Consider the following 19,080-nt stretch of genomic DNA (forward strand, 5'->3'; position numbering starts at 1 on the left):
GCACGATGGCCGAGGGGTTAAGGCGTAGGACTTAAGTTCCAATGGACAAGTGTCCGCGTGGGATCGAACCCTACTCGTGCTAATGTGTTTATTTTATATTTTACTTTCAGGCACAGGGATTGCTATGTGGTGAAGAAGCTTGATTTGCAACCACGTTGTTTCGTATTCACTCCCACTGCGCGGCATCTTATGCAAGTATCTTCTATTATAGTCCTCGACCGTTCCAAATATTAGGGGATAGAGCTTTTGTAGTTCTTCCTACGTGGAAATATATCGCCTCTTTTGTTATGCATATGCATACATATATATATATAAATGTGTGTGTGTGTGTTGGTGTGTGTGTGTGTGTGTGTGTGCGTGCGTGTGTGTGTCTGTGTGTATGTGCATATATGTATGCATGTATGTATATATGTATGTATGTATGTATGTATGTATGTAAGTATGTATGTATGGGAAAAGTGTGGAGTGGAGTGAAAGCATGTAAGAGGAGAGGATAACACACGCAAGACTCAAAACAGACCCAAGGAAGAATGCATCGCGACGGTGAATGACAATGACCTTTTTGCGTGCACAGTCTGTGACAGGCCATGCCTGGCTTTGGCTTAGCTCAAAGCTCATCTGCAAACCCATGGAAAATGAGCCTCCACCAACTATTCTGTCTCTATGTCTGTGTAGACCTTTGAATGCAGTGTCTGCCAGAAGTTTTGCAAATCCAACGGAAGCATCAAAAGACATTTTAAGATCCACAACGATCAGAATTTATCTGCAGCTCTTGGTGGTCCACGTCGGATGTGCAGTCTGTGTGGATGTCTTTTCAGAACATTGTCTGGTTAAAAAACCCATATCAGATGCCGTGATGGTGCTAAGGCGTAGGTACGGGATGTGGTCAAACGTTGCATAAGGAGTAGACAACTACCACCATATCTATGTATGGATGAGTATATATATATTCTAGTATTAAGACCTGTAATGGCCATTCTGGACGAAATCAAATGAAACATGATGTAGAGTTAAACTGAGGATTAATAAAAGCATTGAAGGGTCTCAGTAGAACAGATCCCCCTCACTATCACTTTCGTAGATCAGGACTACAGTACAAGATCTATGCACAAGAAGCAGCAAAGTGCAGCAGAACACGATACAACGTGGTTGAAAATCGAGCTCCCTAAGCACATAGTTTTGTTTATATCTAAAAGTAAAATAAAAAGGAAATAGCACGAGTGGGGTTCGAACCCACGCGGACACTTGTCCACTGGAACTTAAGTCCAACGCCTTAACCACTCGGCCATCGTGCTGCTTGTGCTTAAGCCTCTGGAAATAATGTATCTGTTTATGGAGATGAAATCAGACATGCAGCCTAGCGGGAAATGCTTTAAAATTCTTTCATTTCTAATAAAGTGGTCAATTCTCAACCAATTAACAACTCATTTACGTATCTCACTTTCCAACCTCATGGCTCCACGTTTAGTCCCACTGCCTGGCACCTTGCGCTAGTGTCTCTTGCTATCGGCAAGGATGAAAATCGAGCTCTCTAATCACATACTCATGTTTATATGTCTAGAAATAAAATAAAAACGAAATAGCACGAATGGGGTTCGAACCCACGCGGACACTTGTCCATTGGAACTTAAGTCCAACGCCTTAACCACTCGGCCATCGTGCTGCTTGTGGTTTATCTTCTGGAAATAATGTATCTGTTTATGGAGATCAAACCAGACATGCAGCCTAGAGGCTACTATAGCCTTGAGCCGACCAAAAGCCTTGGTAGACGGAAACTGAAGGAAGCCCGTCCTGTATATATATTTATATGCGTGTCTTTGTGTCTGTGTTTGTCCCCCCACCATCGCTGACACACACACACACACACACACACAACGACCTTCTCTCAGTTTCCACCTATCAAATGCAGTCACGAATAAGTGGTCGGCTTGGGGCTAATGCACAAATTATTGAGACTGAGCCTGGGATTCTGTGGCCAGAAACAGAAATATGTAAATGACATATTAATCAGATTATGAAGTCTCTAATTATTAACCACGTCATTAGACATGAAAGAATCTAAAACAATTAGCTCTTGACTGGATTTCATAAGCAGATACGTTATTTCTGGGACGGTTAACGGCAGCAGCACGATGGCCGAGGGGTTAAGGCGTAGGACTTAAGTTCCAATGGACAAGTGTCCGCGTGGGATCGAACCCTACTCGTGCTAATGTGTTTATTTTATATTTTACTTTCAGGCACAGGGATTGCTATGTGGTGAAGAAGCTTGATTTGCAACCACGTTGTTTCGTATTCACTCCCACTGCGCGGCATCTTATGCAAGTATCTTCTATTATAGTCCTCGACCGTTCCAAATATTAGGGGATAGAGCTTTTGTAGTTCTTCCTACGTGGAAATATATCGCCTCTTTTGTTATGCATATGCATACATATATATATATAAATGTGTGTGTGTGTGTTGGTGTGTGTGTGTGTGTGTGTGTGCGTGCGTGTGTGTGTCTGTGTGTATGTGCATATATGTATGCATGTATGTATATATGTATGTATGTATGTATGTATGTATGTAAGTATGTATGTATGGGAAAAGTGTGGAGTGGAGTGAAAGCATGTAAGAGGAGAGGATAACACACGCAAGACTCAAAACAGACCCAAGGAAGAATGCATCGCGACGGTGAATGACAATGACCTTTTTGCGTGCACAGTCTGTGACAGGCCATGCCTGGCTTTGGCTTAGCTCAAAGCTCATCTGCAAACCCATGGAAAATGAGCCTCCACCAACTATTCTGTCTCTATGTCTGTGTAGACCTTTGAATGCAGTGTCTGCCAGAAGTTTTGCAAATCCAACGGAAGCATCAAAAGACATTTTAAGATCCACAACGATCAGAATTTATCTGCAGCTCTTGGTGGTCCACGTCGGATGTGCAGTCTGTGTGGATGTCTTTTCAGAACATTGTCTGGTTAAAAAACCCATATCAGATGCCGTGATGGTGCTAAGGCGTAGGTACGGGATGTGGTCAAACGTTGCATAAGGAGTAGACAACTACCACCATATCTATGTATGGATGAGTATATATATATTCTAGTATTAAGACCTGTAATGGCCATTCTGGACGAAAACAAATGAAACATGATGTAGAGTTAAACTGAGGATTAATAAAAGCATTGAAGGGTCTCAGTAGAACAGATCCCCCTCACTATCACTTTCGTAGATCAGGACTACAGTACAAGATCTATGCACAAGAAGCAGCAAAGTGCAGCAGAACACGATACCACGTGGTTGAAAATCGAGCTCCCTAAGCACATAGTTTTGTTTATATCTAAAAGTAAAATAAAAAGGAAATAGCATGAGTGGTGTTCGAACCCACGCGGACACTTGTCCATTGGAACTTAAGTCCAACGCCTTAACCACTCGGCCATCGTGCTGCTTGTGCTTAAGCCTCTGGAAATAACGTATCTGTTTATGGAGATGAAATCAGACATTCAGCCTAGCGGGAAATGCTTTAAAATTCTTTCATGTCTAATAAAGTGGTCAATTCTCAACCAATTAACAACTCATTTACGTATCTCACTTTCCAACCTCATGGCTCCACGTTTAGTCCCACTGCCTGGCACCTTGCGCTAGTGTCTCTTGCTATCGGCAAGGATGAAAATCGAGCTCTCTAATCACATACTCATGTTTATATGTCTAAAAATTAAATAAAAACGAAATAGCACGAGTGGGGTTCGAACCCACGCGGACACTTGTCCATTGGAACTTAAGTCCAACGCCTTAACCACTCGGCCATCGTGCTGCTTATGGTTTATCTTCTGGAAATAATGTATCTGTTTATGGAGATCAAACCAGACATGCAGCCTAGAGGCTACTATAGCCTTGAGCCGACCAAAAGCCTTGGTAGACGGAAACTGAAGGAATCCCGTCCTGTATATATATTTATATGCGTGTCTTTGTGTCTGTGTTTGTCCCCCCACCATCGCTGACACACACACACACACACACACACAACGACCTTCTCTCAGTTTCCACCTATCAAATCCAGTCACGAATAAGTGGTCGGCTTGGGGCTAATGCACAAATTATTGAGACTGAGCCTGGGATTCTGTGGCCAGAAACAGAAATATGTAAATGACATGTTAATCAGATTATGAAGTCTCTAATTATTAACCACGTCATTAGACATGAAAGAATCTAAAACAATTAGCTCTTGACTGGATATCATAAACAGATACATTATTTCTGGGACAGTGAACGTCAGCAGCACGATGGCCGAGGGGTTAAGGCGTTGGACTCAAGTTCCAATGGACAAGTGACCGCGTGGGTTCGAACCCCACTCGTGCTAATGTCTTTTTTTATATTTTACTTTCAGGCACAGGGATGGCTATGTGGTGAAGAAGCTTGATTTTCAACCACGTTGTTTCGTGTTCACTCCCACTGCGCGGCATCTTATGCAAGTATCTTCTATTATAGTCCTCGACCAGTGCAAATATTAGGGGATAGAGCTTTTGTAGTTGTTCCTACGTGGAAATACACCCCCTCTTTTGTTATGCATATGCATACATATATATATATATATGTGTGTGTGTGGGTGTGTGTGTGTGTGTGCGTGCGTGTGTGTGTCTGTGTGTATGTGTATATATGTATGCATGTATGTATATATGTATGTATGTATGTATGTATGTAAGTAAGTATGTATGGGAAAAGTGTGGAGTGGAGTGAAAGCATGTAAGAGGAGAGGATAACACACGTAAGACTCAAAACAGACCCAAGGAAGAATGCATCGCGACGGTGAATGACAATGACCTTTTTGCGTGCACAGTCTGTGACAGGCCATGCCTGGCTTTGGCTGAGCTCAAAGCTCATCTGCAAACCCATGGAAAACCAGCCTCCACCAACTATTCTGTCTCTATGTCTGTGTAGACCTTTGAATGCATTGTCTGCCAGAAGTTTTGCAAATCCAACGGAAGCATCAAAAGACATTTTAAGATCCACAAAGATCAGAATTTATCTGCAGCTCTTGGTGGTCCACGTCGGATGTGCAGTCTGTGTGGATGTCTTTTCAGAACATTGTCTGGTTAAAAAACCCACATCAGATGCCGTGATGATGCTAAGGCGAAGGTACAGGATGTGGTCAAACGTTGCATAAGGTGTAGACAACTACCACCATATCTATGTATGGATGAGTATATATATATTCTAGTATTAAGACCTGTAATGGCCATTCTGGACGAAAACAAATGAAACATGATGTAGAGTTAAACTAAGGATTAATAAAAGCATTGAAGGGTCTCAGTAGAACAGATCCCCCTCACTATCACTTTCGTAGATCAGGACTACAGTACAAGATCCATGCACAAGAAGCAGCGAAGTGCAGCAGAACACGATACCACGTGGTTGAAAATCGAGCTCCCTAAGCACATAGTCTTGTTTATATCTAAAAGTAAAATAAAAAGGAAATAGTACGAGTGGGGTTCGAACCCACGCGGACACTTGTCCATTGGAACTTAAGTCCAACGCCTTAAACACTCGGTCATCGTGCTGCTTGTGCTTAAGCCTCTGGAAATAATGTATCTGTATATGGAGATGAAATCAGACATGCAGCCAAGAGGGAAATGCTTTAAAATTCTTTCATGTCTAATAAAGTGGTCAATTCTCAACCAAATAACAACACATTTACGTATCTCACTTTCCAACCTCATGGCTCCAGGTTTAGTCCCACTGCCTGGCACCTTGCACTAGTGTCTCTTGCTATCGGCAAGGATGAAATTCGAGCTCTCTAATCACATACTCATGTTTATATGTCTAAAAATTAAATAAAAACGAAATAGCACAAGTGGGGTTCGAACCCACGCGGACACTTGTCCATCGGAACTTGAGTCCAACGCCTTAACCACTCGGCCATCGTACTGCTGCTTGTGGTTTACCTTCTGGAAATAATGTATCTGTTTATGGAGATCAAACCAGACATGCAGCCTAGAGGCTACTATAGCCTTGAGCCGACCAAAAGCCTTGGTAGACGGAAACTGAAGGAAGCCCGTCCTGTATATATATTTATATGCGTGTCTTTGTGTCTGTGTTTCTCTCCCCACCATCGCTGACACACACACACACATACACAACGACCTTCTCTCAGTTTCCACCTATCAAATCCAGTCACGAATAAGTGGTCGGCTTGGGGCTAATGCACAAATTATTGAGACTGAGCCTGGGATTTTGTGGCCAGAAACAGAAATATGTAAATGACATGTTAATCAGATTATGAAGTCTCTAATTATTAACCACGTCATTAGACATGAAAGAATCTAAAACAATTAGCTCTTGACTGGATTTCATAAACAGATACGTTATTTCTGGGACAGTGAACGTCAGCAGCACGATGGCCGAGGGGTTAAGGCGTTGGACTCAAGTTCCAATGGACAAGTGTCCGCGTGGGTTCGAACCCCACTCGTGCTAATGTCTTTTTTTATATTTTACTTTAAGGCACAGGGATGGCTATGTGGTGAAGAAGCTTGATTTTCAACCACGTTGTTTCGTGTTCACTCCCACTGCGCGGCATCTTATGCAAGTATCTTCTATTATAGTCCTCGACCAGTCCAAATATTAGGGGATAGAGCTTTTGTAGTTCTTCCTACGTGGAAATATATCGCCTCTTTTGTTATGCATATGCATACATATATATATATAAATGTGTGTGTGTGTTGGTGTGTGTGTGTGTGTGTGTGTGTGTGTGTGTGCGTGCGTGTGTGTGTCTGTGTGTATGTGCATATATGTATGCATGTATGTATATATGTATGTATGTATGTATGTATGTATGTATGTAAGTATGTATGTATGGGAAAAGTGTGGAGTGGAGTGAAAGCATGTAAGAGGAGAGGATAACACACGCAAGACTCAAAACAGACCCAAGGAAGAATGCATCGCGACGGTGAATGACAATGACCTTTTTGCGTGCACAGTCTGTGACAGGCCATGCCTGGCTTTGGCTGAGCTCAAAGCTCATCTGCAAACCCATGGAAAATGAGCCTCCACCAACTATTCTGTCTCTATGTCTGTGTAGACCTTTGAATGCAGTGTCTGCCAGACATTTGGCAAATCCAACGGAAGCATCAAAAGACATTTTAAGATCCACAAAGATCAGAATTTATCTGCAGCTCTTGGTGGTCCACGTCGGATGTGCAGTCTGTGTGGATGTCTTTTCAGAACATTGTCTGGTTAAAAAACCCACATCAGATGCCGTGATGGTGCTAAGGCGTAGGTACGGGATGTGGTCAAACGTTGCCTAAGGAGTAGACAACTACCACCATATCTATGTATGGATGAGTATATATATATTCTAGTATTAAGACCTGTAATGGCCATTCTGGACGAAAACAAATGAAACATGATGTAGAGTTAAACTGAGGATTAATAAAAGCATTGAAGGGTCTCAGTAGAACAGATCCCCCTCACTATCACTTTCGTAGATCAGGACTACAGTACAAGATCTATGCACAAGAAGCAGCAAAGTGCAGCAGAACACGATACCACGTGGTTGAAAATCGAGCTCCCTAAGCACATAGTTTTGTTTATATCTAAAAGTAAAATAAAAAGGAAATAGCACGAGTGGGGTTCGAACCCACGCGGACACTTGTCCATTGGAACTTAAGTCCAACGCCTTAACCACTCGGCCATCGTGCTGCTTGTGCTTAAGCCTCTGGAAATAATGTATCTGTTTATGGAGATGAAATCAGACATGCAGTCTAGCGGGAAATGCTTTAAAATTCTTTCATGTCTAATAAAGTGGTCAATTCTCAACCAATTAACAACTCATTTACGTATCTCACTTTCCAACCTCATGGCTCCACGTTTAGTCCCACTGCCTGGCACCTTGCGCTAGTGTCTCTTGCTATCGGCAAGGATGAAATTCGAGCTCTCTAATCACATACTCATGTTTATATGTCTAAAAATTAAATAAAAACGAAATAGCACGAGTGGGGTTCGAACCCACGCAGACACTTGTCCATTGGAACTTAAGTCCAACGCCTTAACCACTCGGCCATCGTGCTGCTTATGGTTTATCTTCTGGAAATAATGTATCTGTTTATGGAGATCAAACCAGACATGCAGCCTAGAGGCTACTATAGCCTTGAGCCGACCAAAAGCCTTGGTAGACGGAAACTGAAGGAAGCCCGTCCTGTATATATATTTATATGCGTGTCTTTGTGTCTGTGTTTGTCCCCCCACCATCGCTGACACACACACACACACACACACACACACACAACGACCTTCTCTCAGTTTCCACCTATCAAATCCAGTCACGAATAAGTGGTCGGCTTGGGGCTAATGCACAAATTATTGAGACTGAGCCTGGGATTCTGTGGCCAGAAACAGAAATATGTAAATGAAATGTTAATCAGATTATGAAGTCTTTAATTATTAACCACGTCATTAGACATGAAAGATCTAAAACAATTAGCTCTTGTCTGGATTTCATAAACAGACACTTTATTTCAGTGAACGTCAGCGGCACGATGGCCGAGGGGTTAAGGCGTTGGACTTAAGTTCTAATGGACAAGTGTCCGCCTGTGTTTGAACCCCACTCGTGCTAATGTCTTTTTTTATATTTTACTTTCAGGCACAGGGATTGCTATGTGGTGAAGAAGCTTGATTTGCAACCACGTTGTTTCGTGTTCACTCCCACTGCGCGGCATCTTATGCAAGTATCTTCTATTATAGTCCTCGACCAGTCCAAATATTAAGGGATAGAGCTTTTGTATTTCTTCCTACGTGGAAATACACCCCGTCATTTGTTATGCATATGCATACATATATATATATATATATGTGGGGGGGGGCGTGTGTGTGTCTGTGTGTATGTGTATATATGTATGCATGTATGTATGTATGTATGTAAGTATGTATGTATGGGAAAAGTGTGGAGTGGAGTGAAAGCATGTAAGAGGAGAGGATAACACACGTAAGACTCAAAACGGACCCAAGGAAGAATGCATCGCGACGGTGAATGACAATGACCTTTTTGCGTGCACAGTCTGTGACAGGCCATGCCTGGCTTTGGCTGAGCTCAAAGCTCATCTGCAAACCCATGGAAAATGAGCCTCCACCAACTATTCTGTCTCTATGTCTGCGTAGACCTTTGAATGCAGTGTTTGCCAGAAGTTTTGCAAATCCAACGGAAGCATCAAAAGATATTTTAAGATCCACAAAGATCAGAATTTATCTGCAGCTCTTGGTGGTCCACGTCGGATGTGCAGTCTGTGTGGATGTCTTTTCAGAACATTGTCTGGTTAAAAAACCCACATCAGATGCCGTGATGGTGCTAAGGCGTAGGTACAGGATGTGGTCAAACGTTGCATAAGGAGTAGACAACTACCACCATATCTATGTATGGATGAGAATATATATATTCTAGTATTAAGACCTGTAATGGCCATTCTGGACGAAAACAAATGAAACATGATGTAGAGTTAAACTAAGGATTAATAAAAGCATTGAAGGGTTTCAGTAGAACAGATCCCCCTCACTATCACTTTCGTAGATCAGGACTACAGTACAAGATCCATGCACAAGAAGCAGCGAACTGCAGCAGAACACGATACCACGTGGTTGAAAATCGAGCTCCCTAAGCACATAGTCTTGTTTATATCTAAAAGTAAAATAAAAAGGAAATAGCACGAGTGGGGTTCGAACCCACTTGTCCATTGGTACTTAAGTCCAACGCCTTAACCACTCGTCCATCGTGCTGCTTGTGCTTAAGCCTCTGGAAGTAATGTATCTGTTTATGGAGATGAAATCAGACATGCAGCCTGGAGGGAAATGCTTTAAAATTCTTTCATGTCTAATAAAGTGGTCAATTCTCAACCAATTAACAACTCATTTACGTATCTCACTTTCCAACCTCATGGCTCCAGGTTTAGTCCCACTGCCTGGCACCTTGCGCTAGTGTCTCTTGCTATCGGCAACGATGAAAATCTAGCTCTCTAATCACATACTCATGTTTATATGTCTAAAAATTAAATAAAAACGAAATAGCACGAGTGGGGTTCGAACCCACGCGGACACTTGTCCATTGGAACTTAAGTCCAACGCCTTAACCACTCGGCCATCGTGCTGCTTGTGGTTTACCTTCTGGAAATAATGTATCTGTTTATGGAGATCAAACCAGACATGCAGCCTAGAGGCTACTATAGCCTTGAGCCGACCAAAAGCCTTGGTAGACGGAAACTGAAGGAAGCCCGTCCTGTATATATATTTATATGCGTGTCTTTATGTCTGTGTTTGTCCCCCCACCATCGCTGACACACACACACACACACACACACACACACAACGACCTTCTCTCAGTTTCCGCCTATCAAATGCAGTCACGAATAAGTGGTCGGCTTGGGGCTAATGCACAAATTATTGAGACTGAGCCTGGGATTCTGTGGCCAGAAACAGAAATGTGTAAATGACATGTTAATCAGATTATGAAGTCTCTAATTATTAACCACGTCATTAGACATGAAAGAATCTAAAACAATTAGCTCTTGACTGGATTTCATAAACAGATACATTATTTCTGGGACAGTGACCGTCACCAGCACGGTGGCTGAGGGGTTAAGGCGTTGGACTTAAGTTACAATGGTCAAGTGTCAGCCTAGCTTCGAACCCCACTCTGCTAATGCCTTTTTTAATATTTTACTTTCAGGCACAGGAATTGCTATGTGGTGAAGAAGCTTGATTTGCAACCACGTTGTTTCGTGTTCACTCCCACTGCGCGGCATCTTATGCAAGTATCTTCTATTATAGTCCTCGACCAGTCCAAATATTAGGGGATAGAGCTTTTGTAGTTGTTCCTACGTGGAAATACACCCCCTCATTTGTTATGCATATGCATACATATATATATATATATGTGTGTGTGTGGGTGTGGGTGTGGGTTTATGTGTGTGTGTGCGTGCGTGTGTGTGTCTGTGTGTATGTGTATATATGTATGCATGTATGTATATATGTATGTATGTATGTATGTATGTAAGTATGTATGTATGGGAAAAGTGTGGAGTGGAGTGAAAGCATGTAAGAGGAGAGGATAACACACGTAAGACTAAAAACAGACCCAAGGAAGAATGCATCGCGACGGTGAATGACAATGACCTTTTTGCGTGCACAGTCTGTGACAGGCCATGCCTGGCTTTAGCTGAGCTCAAAGCTCATCTGCAAACCCATGGAAAACGAGCCTCCACCAACTATTCTGTCTCTATGTCCGTGTAGACCTTTGAATGCAGTGTCTGCCAGAAGTTTTGCAAATCCAACGGAAGCATCAAAAGACATTTTAAGATCCACAAAGATCAGATTTTTATCTGCAGCTCTTGGTGGTCCACGTCGGATGTGCAGTCTGTGTGGATGTCCTTTCAGAACATTGTCTGGTTAAAAAACCCACATCAGATGCCGTTATGGTGCTAAGGCGTAGGTACAGGATGTGGTCAAACGTTGCATAAGGAGTAGACAACTACCACCATATCTATGTATGGATGAGTATATATATATTCTAGTATTAAGACCTGTAATGGCCATTCTGGACGAAAACAAATGAAACATGATGTAGAGTTAAACTATCACTTTCGTAGATCCATGACTACAGTACAAGATCCATGCACGAGAAGCAGGGAAGTGCAGCAGAACACGATACCACGTGGTTGAAAATCGTGCTACCTAAGCACATAGTCTTGTTTATATCTAAAAGTAAAATAAAAAGGAAATAGGACGAGTGGGGTTCGAAACCACGCAGACACTTGTCCATTGAAACTTAAGTCCAACGCCTTAACCACTCGGCCATCGTGCTGCTTGTGCTTTACCTTCTGGAAATAATGTATCTGTTTTTGGAGATCAAACCAGACATGCAGCCTAGAGGCTACTATAGCCTTGAGCCGACCAAAAGCCTTGGTAGACAGAAACTGAAGGAAGCCCGTCCTGTATATATATTTATATGCGTGTCTTTGTGTCTGTGTTTGTCCCCCCACCATCGCTGACACACACACACACACACACACACACACACACAACGACCTTCTCTCAGTTTCCGCCTATCAAATCCAGTCACGAATAAGTGGTCGGCTTGGGGCTAATACACAAATTATTGAGACTGAGCCTGGGATTCTGTGGCCAGAAACAGAAATATGTAAATGACATGTTAATCAGATTATGAAGTCTCTAATTATTAACCACGTCATTAGACATGAAACATTCTAAAACAATTAGCGCTTGACTGGATATCATGAGCAGGTACATTATTTCTGGGTTCGAAGACTCCAGCAGAACGATGGCCGAGTAGTTACGGCGTTCGACTTAATTTCCAATGGACAAGTGTCCGCGTGGGTTCGAACCCAAATCGTGATAGTAATCTTTCATGTATTAGGCACAGCGATGGCTATGTGGTGAAGAAGCTTGATTTGCAGCCACGTTGTTTCGTGTTCGGTCCCACTGCGCGATATCTTTTGCAAATATTAATGGGGTGGGGCTTTTCTATTTTCTGTCTGTCTCCCTATTAGTCCTCCCGTCTGTCTTACCTGCTTGTTCTGTGTTTGTGTGTGTATATATAGATATATATGTGTGTGTACATATATGTTGTTTTATTCTTTTAGCGTTTTACTTGTCTCAGTCATTTGACTGCTGTCATACTGGAGCACCGCCTTAAAAGGGATTAGTCGAAGAAATTATAAGCCTAGCACTTATTCCATCGTTCTCTTTCGCCAAACACACCATAATCGGTTGTCAAGCGACGATGGGGAGGAACAAGAACAGATATACATAAATATATACCTATATATATACCATGGAATTTCGTCCGACTCGACATTCTGAGTTCAAATTTCGCCGAGGTCGACACTGCCTTTTATCATTTCGGCGTCCATAAAATGAATACCAGTTGAGTACCGGGGTCGATGTGATCGACTAAATCCCTCCACCGCAATGTCTGGCTTTGTTTCAAAATTTGAAGCCAATAATAAGCTCTCCAGGGGTACTCAGCCACTCTCAAACCACTCAGATCTGGGTTCAGTCCTATTCCGTGGTAACTTCGGCAAATGTCTTCTACTAAAGCCTCAAGCCGACCAAAGACTTGGTAGACGGAAACTTAAAGAAGCCTGTCGTGTATATATATATATATATATATATATATATGTGTGTGTGCGTGTGTATGTGTGTGTGAGTCTTTGTGTCTGTTTTTGTCAGAAGCAGCAGAGTGTAACTGAACCCGACACCACGCGGATGAAAATCGAGCTCGCTAATCACATACTCATGTGTATGTCTAGAAATAAAATAAAAACGAAATAGCACGAGTGGGATTCGAAGGAAGCCCGTCCTGTATATATATTTATATGCGTGTCTTTGTGTCTGTGTTTGTCTCCCCACCATCGCTGACACACACACACACACACACAACGACCTTCTCTCAGTTTCCACCTATCAAAGGCACAAATTATTGAGACTGAGCCTGGGATTCTGTGGCCAGAAACAGAAATATGTAAATGACATGTTAATCAGATTATGAAGTCTCTAATTATTAACCACGTCATTAGACATGAAAGAATCTAAAACAATTAGCTCTTGACTGGATTTCATAAACAGATACATTATTTCTGGGACAGTGAACGTCAGCAGCACGATGGCCGAGGGGTTAAGGCGTTGGACTCAAGTTCCAATGGACAAGTGCCCGCATGGGTTCGAACCCCACTCGTGCTAATGTCTTTTTTTATATTTTACTTTCAGGCACTGGGATTGCTATGTGGTGAAGAAGCTTGATTTGCAACCACGTTGTTTCGTGTTCACTCCCACTGCGCGGCATCTTTTGCAAGTATCTTCTATTATAGTCCTCGACCAGTCCAAATATTAGGGGATAGAGCGTTTGTAGTTGTTCCTACGTGGAAATACACCCCCTCATTTGTTATGCATATGCATACATATATATATATATATATATATATATATATATACGTGTGTGTGTGTGGGTGTGGGTGTGGGTGTATGTGTGTGTGTGCGTGCGTGTGTGTGTCTGTGTGTATGTGTATATATGTATGCATGTATGTATATACGTATGTATGTATGTATGTATGTATGTAAGTATGTATGTATGGGAAAAGTGTGGAGTGGAGTGAAAGCATGTAAGAGGAGAGGATAACACACGCAAGACTCAAAACAGACCCAAGGAAGAATGCATCGCGACGGTGAATGACAATGACCTTTTTGCGTGCACAGTCTGTGACAGGCCATGCCTGGCTTTGGCTGAGCTCAAAGCTCATCTGCAAACCCATGGAAAACGAGCCTCCACCAACTATTCTGTCTCTATGTCCGTGTAGACCTTTGAATGCAGTGTCTGCCAGAAGTTTTGCAAATCCAACGGAAGCATCAAAAGACATCTTAAGATCCACAAAGATCAGAATTTATCTGCAGCTCTTGGTGGTCCACGTCGGATGTGCAGTCTGCGTGGATGTCTTTTCAGAACGTTGTCTGGTTAAAAAACCCACATCAGATTCCGTGATGGTGCTAAGGCGTAGGTACAGGAGGTAGTCAAACGTTGCATAAGGAGTAGACAACTACCACCATATCTATGTATGGATGAGGATATATATATTCTAGTATTAAGACCTGTAATGGCCATTCTCGACGAAAACAAATGAAACATGATGTAGAGTTAAACTAAGGATTAATAAAAGCATTGAAGAGTTTCAGTAGAACAGATCCCCCTCACAATCACTTTCGTAGATCCATGACTACAGTACAAGATCCATGCACAAGAAGCAGCGAAGTGCAGCAGAACACGATACCACGTGGTTGAAAATCGAGCTCCCTAAGCACATAGTCTTGTTTATATCTAAAAGTAAAATAAAAAGGAAATAGCACGAGTGGAGTTCGAACCCACTTGTCCATTGGAACGTAAGTCCAACGCCTTAACCACTCGGCCATCGTGCTGCTTGTGCTTAAACCTCTGGAAATAATGTATCTGTTTATGGAGATGAACTCAGACATGCAGCCTAGAGGGAAATGCTTTAAAATTCTTTCATGTCTAATAAAGTGGTCAATTCTCAACCAATTAACAACTCATTTACGTATCTCACTTTCCAACCTCATGGCTCCAGGTTTAGTCCCACTGCCTGGTACCTTGCGCTAGTGTCTCTTGCTATCGGCAAGGATGAAAATCGAGCTCTCTAATCACATACTCATGTTTATATGTCTAAAAATTTAATAAGTACGAAATATCACGTGTGGGGTTCGAACCCACGCGGAAACATGTCCATTGGAACTTAAGTCCAACGCCTTAACCACTCGGCCATCATGCTGCTTGTGGTTTATCTTCTGGAAATAATGTATCTGTTTATGGAGATCAAACCAGACATGCAGCCTAGAGGCTACTATAGCCTTGAGCCGACCAAAAGCCTTGGTAGACGGAAACTGAAGGAAGCCCGTCCTGTATATATATTTATATGCGTGTCTTTGTGTCTGTGTTTGTCCCCCCACCATCGCTGACACACACACACACACACACACACACACACACACAACGACCTTCTCTCAGTTTCCGCCTATCAAATCCAGTCACGAATAAGTGGTCGGCCTGGGGCTAATGCACAAATTATTGAGACTGAGCCTGGGATTCTGTGGCCAGAAACAGAAATATGTAAATGACATGTTAATCAGATTATGAAGTCTCTAATTATTAACCACGTCATTAAACATGAAAGATTCTAAAACAATTAGCGTTTGACTGGATATCATGAACAGGTACATTATTTCTGGGTTCGAAGACTCCAGCAGAACGATGGCCGAGTAGTTACGGCGTTCGACTTAATTTCCAATGGACAAGTGTCCGCGTGGGTCCGAACCCCACTCGTGTTAGTAATCTTTTATGTATTAGGCACAACGATGGCTATGTGGTGAGAAAGCTTGATTTGTAACCACGTTGTTTCGTGTTCGGTCCCACAGCGCGATTTCTTGTGCAAGTATTAGTGGGGTGGGACTTTTCTATTTTCTGTCTGTCTCCCTATTAGTCCTCACGTCTGTCTTACCTGCTTGTTCTGTGTTTGTGTGTGTATATATATATGTGTGTGTACATATATGTTGTTTTATTCTTTTAGCGTTTTACTTGTTTCAGTCATTTGATTGCCGTCATACTGGAGCACCGCCTTAAAAGGGATTAGTCGAAGAAATTATAAGCCTAGCACTTATTCCATCGTTCTCTTTCGCCAAACACACCATAATCGGTTGTCAAGCGACGATGGGGAGGTACAAGAACAGATATACATAAATATATACCTATATATATACCATGGCATTTCGTCCGACTCGACATTCTGAGTTCAAATTTCGCCGAGGTCGACACTGCCTTTTATCATTTCGGCGTCCATAAAATGAATACCAGTTGAGTACCGGGGTCGATGTGATCGACTAAATCCCTCCACAGAAATGTCTGGCTTTGTTTCAAAATTTGAAGCCAATAATAAGCTCTCCAGGGGTACTCAGCCACTCTCAAACCACTCGGATCTGGGTTCAGTCCTATTCCGTGGTAACTTCGGCAAATGTATTCTACTAAAGCCTCAAGCCGACCAAAGCCTTGGTAGACGGAAACTTAAAGAAGCCTGTCGTGTATATATATATATATATATATATGTGTGTGTGTGTGCGTGTGTATGTGTGTGTGAGTCTTTGTGTCTGTTTTTGTCAGAAGCAGCGGAGTGCAACTGAACACGACACCACGAGGATGAAAATCGAGCTCGCTAATCACATAGTCATGTGTATGTCTAGAAATAAAATAATAACGAAATAGCACGAGTGGGGTTCGAACCCACGCGGACACTTGTCCATTGGAACTTAAGTCCAACGCCTTAACCACTCGGCCATCGTGCTGCTTGTGGTTTATCTTCTGGAAATAATGTATCTGTTTATGGAGATCAAACCAGACATGCAGCCTAGAGGCTACTATAGCCTTGAGCCGACAAAAAGCCTTGGTAGACGGAAACTGAAGGAAGCCCGTCCTGTATATATATTTATATGCGTGTCTTTGTGTCTGTGTTTGTCCCCCCACCATCGCTGACACACACACAAACACACACAACAACCTTCTCTCAGTCTCCACCTATCAAATCCAGTCACGAATAAGTGGTCGGCTTGGGGCTAATGCACAAATTATTGAGACTGAGCCTGGGATTCTGTGGCCAGAAACAGAAATATGTAAATGACATGTTAATCAGATTATGAAGTCTCTAATTATTAACCACGTCATTAGACATGAAAGAATCTAAAACAATTAGCTCTTGACTGGATTTCATAAACAGATACATTATTTCTGGGACAGTGAACGTCATCAGCACGATGGCCGAGGGGTTAAGGCGTTGGACTCAAGTTCCAATGGACAAGTGTCCGCGTGGGTTCGAACCCCACTCGTGCTAACGTCATTTTTTATATTTTACTTTCAGGCACAGGGATTGCTATGTGGTGAAGAAGCTTGATTTTCAACCACGTTGTTTCGTGTTCACTCCCACTGCGCGGCATCTTATGTAAGTATCCTCTATTACAGTCCTCGACCAGTCCAAATATTAGGGATAGAGCTTTTGTAGTTGTTCCTACGTGGAAATACACCACCTCATTTGTTATGCATATGCATACATATATATATATATGTGGGGGGGGGGCGTGTGTGTGTCTGTGTGTATGTGTATACATGTATGCATGTATGTATATATGTATGTATGTATATATGTAAGTATGTATGTATGGGAAAAGTGTGGAGTGGAGTGAAAGCATGTAAGAGGAGAGGATAACACACGTAAGACTCAAAACAGACCCAAGGAAGAATGCATCGCGACGGTGAACGACAATGACCTTTTTGCGTGCACAGTCTGTGACAGGCCATGCCTGGCTTTGGCTGAGCTCAAAGCTCATCTGCAAACCCATGGAAAACGAGCCTCCACCAACTATTCTGTCTCTATGTCCGTGTAGACATTTCAATGCAGTGTCTGCCAGAAATTTTGCAAATCCAACGGAAGCATCAAAAGACATTTTAAGATCCACAAAGATCAGAATTTATCTGCAGCTCTTGGTGGTCCACGTCGGATGTGCAGTCTGTGTGGATGTCCTTTCAGAACATTGTCTGGTTAAAAAACCCACATCAGATGCCGTGATGGTGCTAAGGCGTAGGTACAGGATGTGGTCAAACGTTGCATAAGGAGTAGACAACTACCACCATATCTATGTATGGATGAGTATATATATATTCTCGTATTAAGACCTGTAATGGCCATTCTGGACGAAAACAAATGAAACATGATGTAGAGTTAAACTAAGGATTAATAAAAGCATTGAAGGGTTTCAGTAGAACAGATCCCCCTCACTATCACTTTCGTAGATCAGGACTACAGTACAAGATCCATGCACAAGAAGCAGCGAACTGCAGCAGAACACGATACCACTTGGTTGAAAATCGAGCTCCCTAAGCACATAGTCTTGTTTATATCTAAAAGTAAAATTAAAAGGAAATAGCACGAGTGGGGTTCGAACCCACTTGTCCATTGGAACTTAAGTCCAACGCCTTAACCAGTCGGCCATCGTGCTGCTTGTGCTTAAGCCTCTGGAAATAATGTATCTGTTTATGGAGATGAAATCAGACATGCAGCCTAGAGGGAAATGCTTTAAAATTCTTTCATGTCTAATAAAGTGGTCAATTCTCAACCAATTAACAACTCATTTACGTATCTCACTTTCCAACCTCATCGCTCCAGGTTTAGTCCCACTGCCTGGCACCTTGCGCTAGTGTCTCTTGCTATCGGCAACGATGAAAATCGAGCTCTCTAATCACATACTCATGTTTATATGTCTAAAAATTAAATAAAAACGAAAAAGCACGTGTGGGGTTCGAACCCACGCGGACACTTTTCCATAGGAACTTAAGTCCAACGCCTTAACCACTCGGCCATCGTGCTGCTTGTGGTTTACCTTCTGGAAATAATGTATCTGTTTATGGAGATCAAACCAGACATGCAGCCTAGAGGCTACTATAGCCTTGAGCCGACCAAAAGCCTTGGTAGACGGAAACTGAAGGAAGACCGTCCTGTA

The 19,080-nt window shown here is 42.4% G+C and overlaps 20 non-coding genes across 20 annotated transcripts in view; 6 read left to right on the forward strand and 14 right to left on the reverse strand.

The window, feature by feature from the left end:
* Positions 1–82, forward strand: part of Trnal-uaa (transfer RNA leucine (anticodon UAA)) — an 83-nt gene extending 1 nt beyond the window's left edge. Inside the window, exon 1 of the tRNA in view lies at positions 1–82. This exon is cut by the window's left edge and continues 1 nt beyond it. This is a non-coding gene — a tRNA (tRNA-Leu).
* Positions 83–1,212: 1,130 nt separating this feature from the next.
* On the reverse strand, positions 1,213–1,295 carry Trnal-uaa (transfer RNA leucine (anticodon UAA)). Its single transcript has one exon. It is a non-coding gene; the product is annotated as a tRNA-Leu (tRNA).
* A 285-nt stretch (positions 1,296–1,580) lies between these two features.
* Positions 1,581–1,663, reverse strand: Trnal-uaa (transfer RNA leucine (anticodon UAA)). The gene has a single exon. It is a non-coding gene; the product is annotated as a tRNA-Leu (tRNA).
* A 463-nt stretch (positions 1,664–2,126) lies between these two features.
* Positions 2,127–2,209, forward strand: Trnal-uaa (transfer RNA leucine (anticodon UAA)). Its single transcript has one exon. It is a non-coding gene; the product is annotated as a tRNA-Leu (tRNA).
* A 1,130-nt stretch (positions 2,210–3,339) lies between these two features.
* Positions 3,340–3,422, reverse strand: Trnal-uaa (transfer RNA leucine (anticodon UAA)). Its single transcript has one exon. It is a non-coding gene; the product is annotated as a tRNA-Leu (tRNA).
* Positions 3,423–3,707: 285 nt separating this feature from the next.
* Trnal-uaa (transfer RNA leucine (anticodon UAA)) lies at positions 3,708–3,790 on the reverse strand. The gene has a single exon. It is a non-coding gene; the product is annotated as a tRNA-Leu (tRNA).
* A 463-nt stretch (positions 3,791–4,253) lies between these two features.
* Trnal-caa (transfer RNA leucine (anticodon CAA)) lies at positions 4,254–4,336 on the forward strand. The gene has a single exon. It is a non-coding gene; the product is annotated as a tRNA-Leu (tRNA).
* A 1,115-nt stretch (positions 4,337–5,451) lies between these two features.
* Trnal-uaa (transfer RNA leucine (anticodon UAA)) lies at positions 5,452–5,534 on the reverse strand. Its single transcript has one exon. It is a non-coding gene; the product is annotated as a tRNA-Leu (tRNA).
* Positions 5,535–5,819: 285 nt separating this feature from the next.
* Trnal-caa (transfer RNA leucine (anticodon CAA)) lies at positions 5,820–5,902 on the reverse strand. Its single transcript has one exon. It is a non-coding gene; the product is annotated as a tRNA-Leu (tRNA).
* A 462-nt stretch (positions 5,903–6,364) lies between these two features.
* Positions 6,365–6,447, forward strand: Trnal-caa (transfer RNA leucine (anticodon CAA)). The gene has a single exon. It is a non-coding gene; the product is annotated as a tRNA-Leu (tRNA).
* A 1,141-nt stretch (positions 6,448–7,588) lies between these two features.
* Positions 7,589–7,671, reverse strand: Trnal-uaa (transfer RNA leucine (anticodon UAA)). The gene has a single exon. It is a non-coding gene; the product is annotated as a tRNA-Leu (tRNA).
* Positions 7,672–7,956: 285 nt separating this feature from the next.
* On the reverse strand, positions 7,957–8,039 carry Trnal-uaa (transfer RNA leucine (anticodon UAA)). Its single transcript has one exon. It is a non-coding gene; the product is annotated as a tRNA-Leu (tRNA).
* A 1,984-nt stretch (positions 8,040–10,023) lies between these two features.
* Positions 10,024–10,106, reverse strand: Trnal-uaa (transfer RNA leucine (anticodon UAA)). The gene has a single exon. It is a non-coding gene; the product is annotated as a tRNA-Leu (tRNA).
* A 3,527-nt stretch (positions 10,107–13,633) lies between these two features.
* Trnal-caa (transfer RNA leucine (anticodon CAA)) lies at positions 13,634–13,716 on the forward strand. The gene has a single exon. It is a non-coding gene; the product is annotated as a tRNA-Leu (tRNA).
* A 1,152-nt stretch (positions 13,717–14,868) lies between these two features.
* On the reverse strand, positions 14,869–14,943 carry Trnav-uac (transfer RNA valine (anticodon UAC)). Its single transcript has one exon. It is a non-coding gene; the product is annotated as a tRNA-Val (tRNA).
* A 285-nt stretch (positions 14,944–15,228) lies between these two features.
* On the reverse strand, positions 15,229–15,311 carry Trnal-uaa (transfer RNA leucine (anticodon UAA)). The gene has a single exon. It is a non-coding gene; the product is annotated as a tRNA-Leu (tRNA).
* Positions 15,312–16,792: 1,481 nt separating this feature from the next.
* Positions 16,793–16,875, reverse strand: Trnal-uaa (transfer RNA leucine (anticodon UAA)). The gene has a single exon. It is a non-coding gene; the product is annotated as a tRNA-Leu (tRNA).
* Positions 16,876–17,334: 459 nt separating this feature from the next.
* On the forward strand, positions 17,335–17,417 carry Trnal-caa (transfer RNA leucine (anticodon CAA)). Its single transcript has one exon. It is a non-coding gene; the product is annotated as a tRNA-Leu (tRNA).
* A 1,087-nt stretch (positions 17,418–18,504) lies between these two features.
* On the reverse strand, positions 18,505–18,579 carry Trnal-uaa (transfer RNA leucine (anticodon UAA)). Its single transcript has one exon. It is a non-coding gene; the product is annotated as a tRNA-Leu (tRNA).
* A 285-nt stretch (positions 18,580–18,864) lies between these two features.
* Trnal-uaa (transfer RNA leucine (anticodon UAA)) lies at positions 18,865–18,947 on the reverse strand. Its single transcript has one exon. It is a non-coding gene; the product is annotated as a tRNA-Leu (tRNA).
* Positions 18,948–19,080: the final 133 nt, after the last annotated feature.

Source organism: Octopus bimaculoides, chromosome 4 (assembly GCF_046866305.1).
Source record: "Octopus bimaculoides isolate indiv1 chromosome 4, ASM4686630v1, whole genome shotgun sequence".
NCBI classification, from domain to species: domain Eukaryota; kingdom Metazoa; phylum Mollusca; class Cephalopoda; order Octopoda; family Octopodidae; genus Octopus; species Octopus bimaculoides.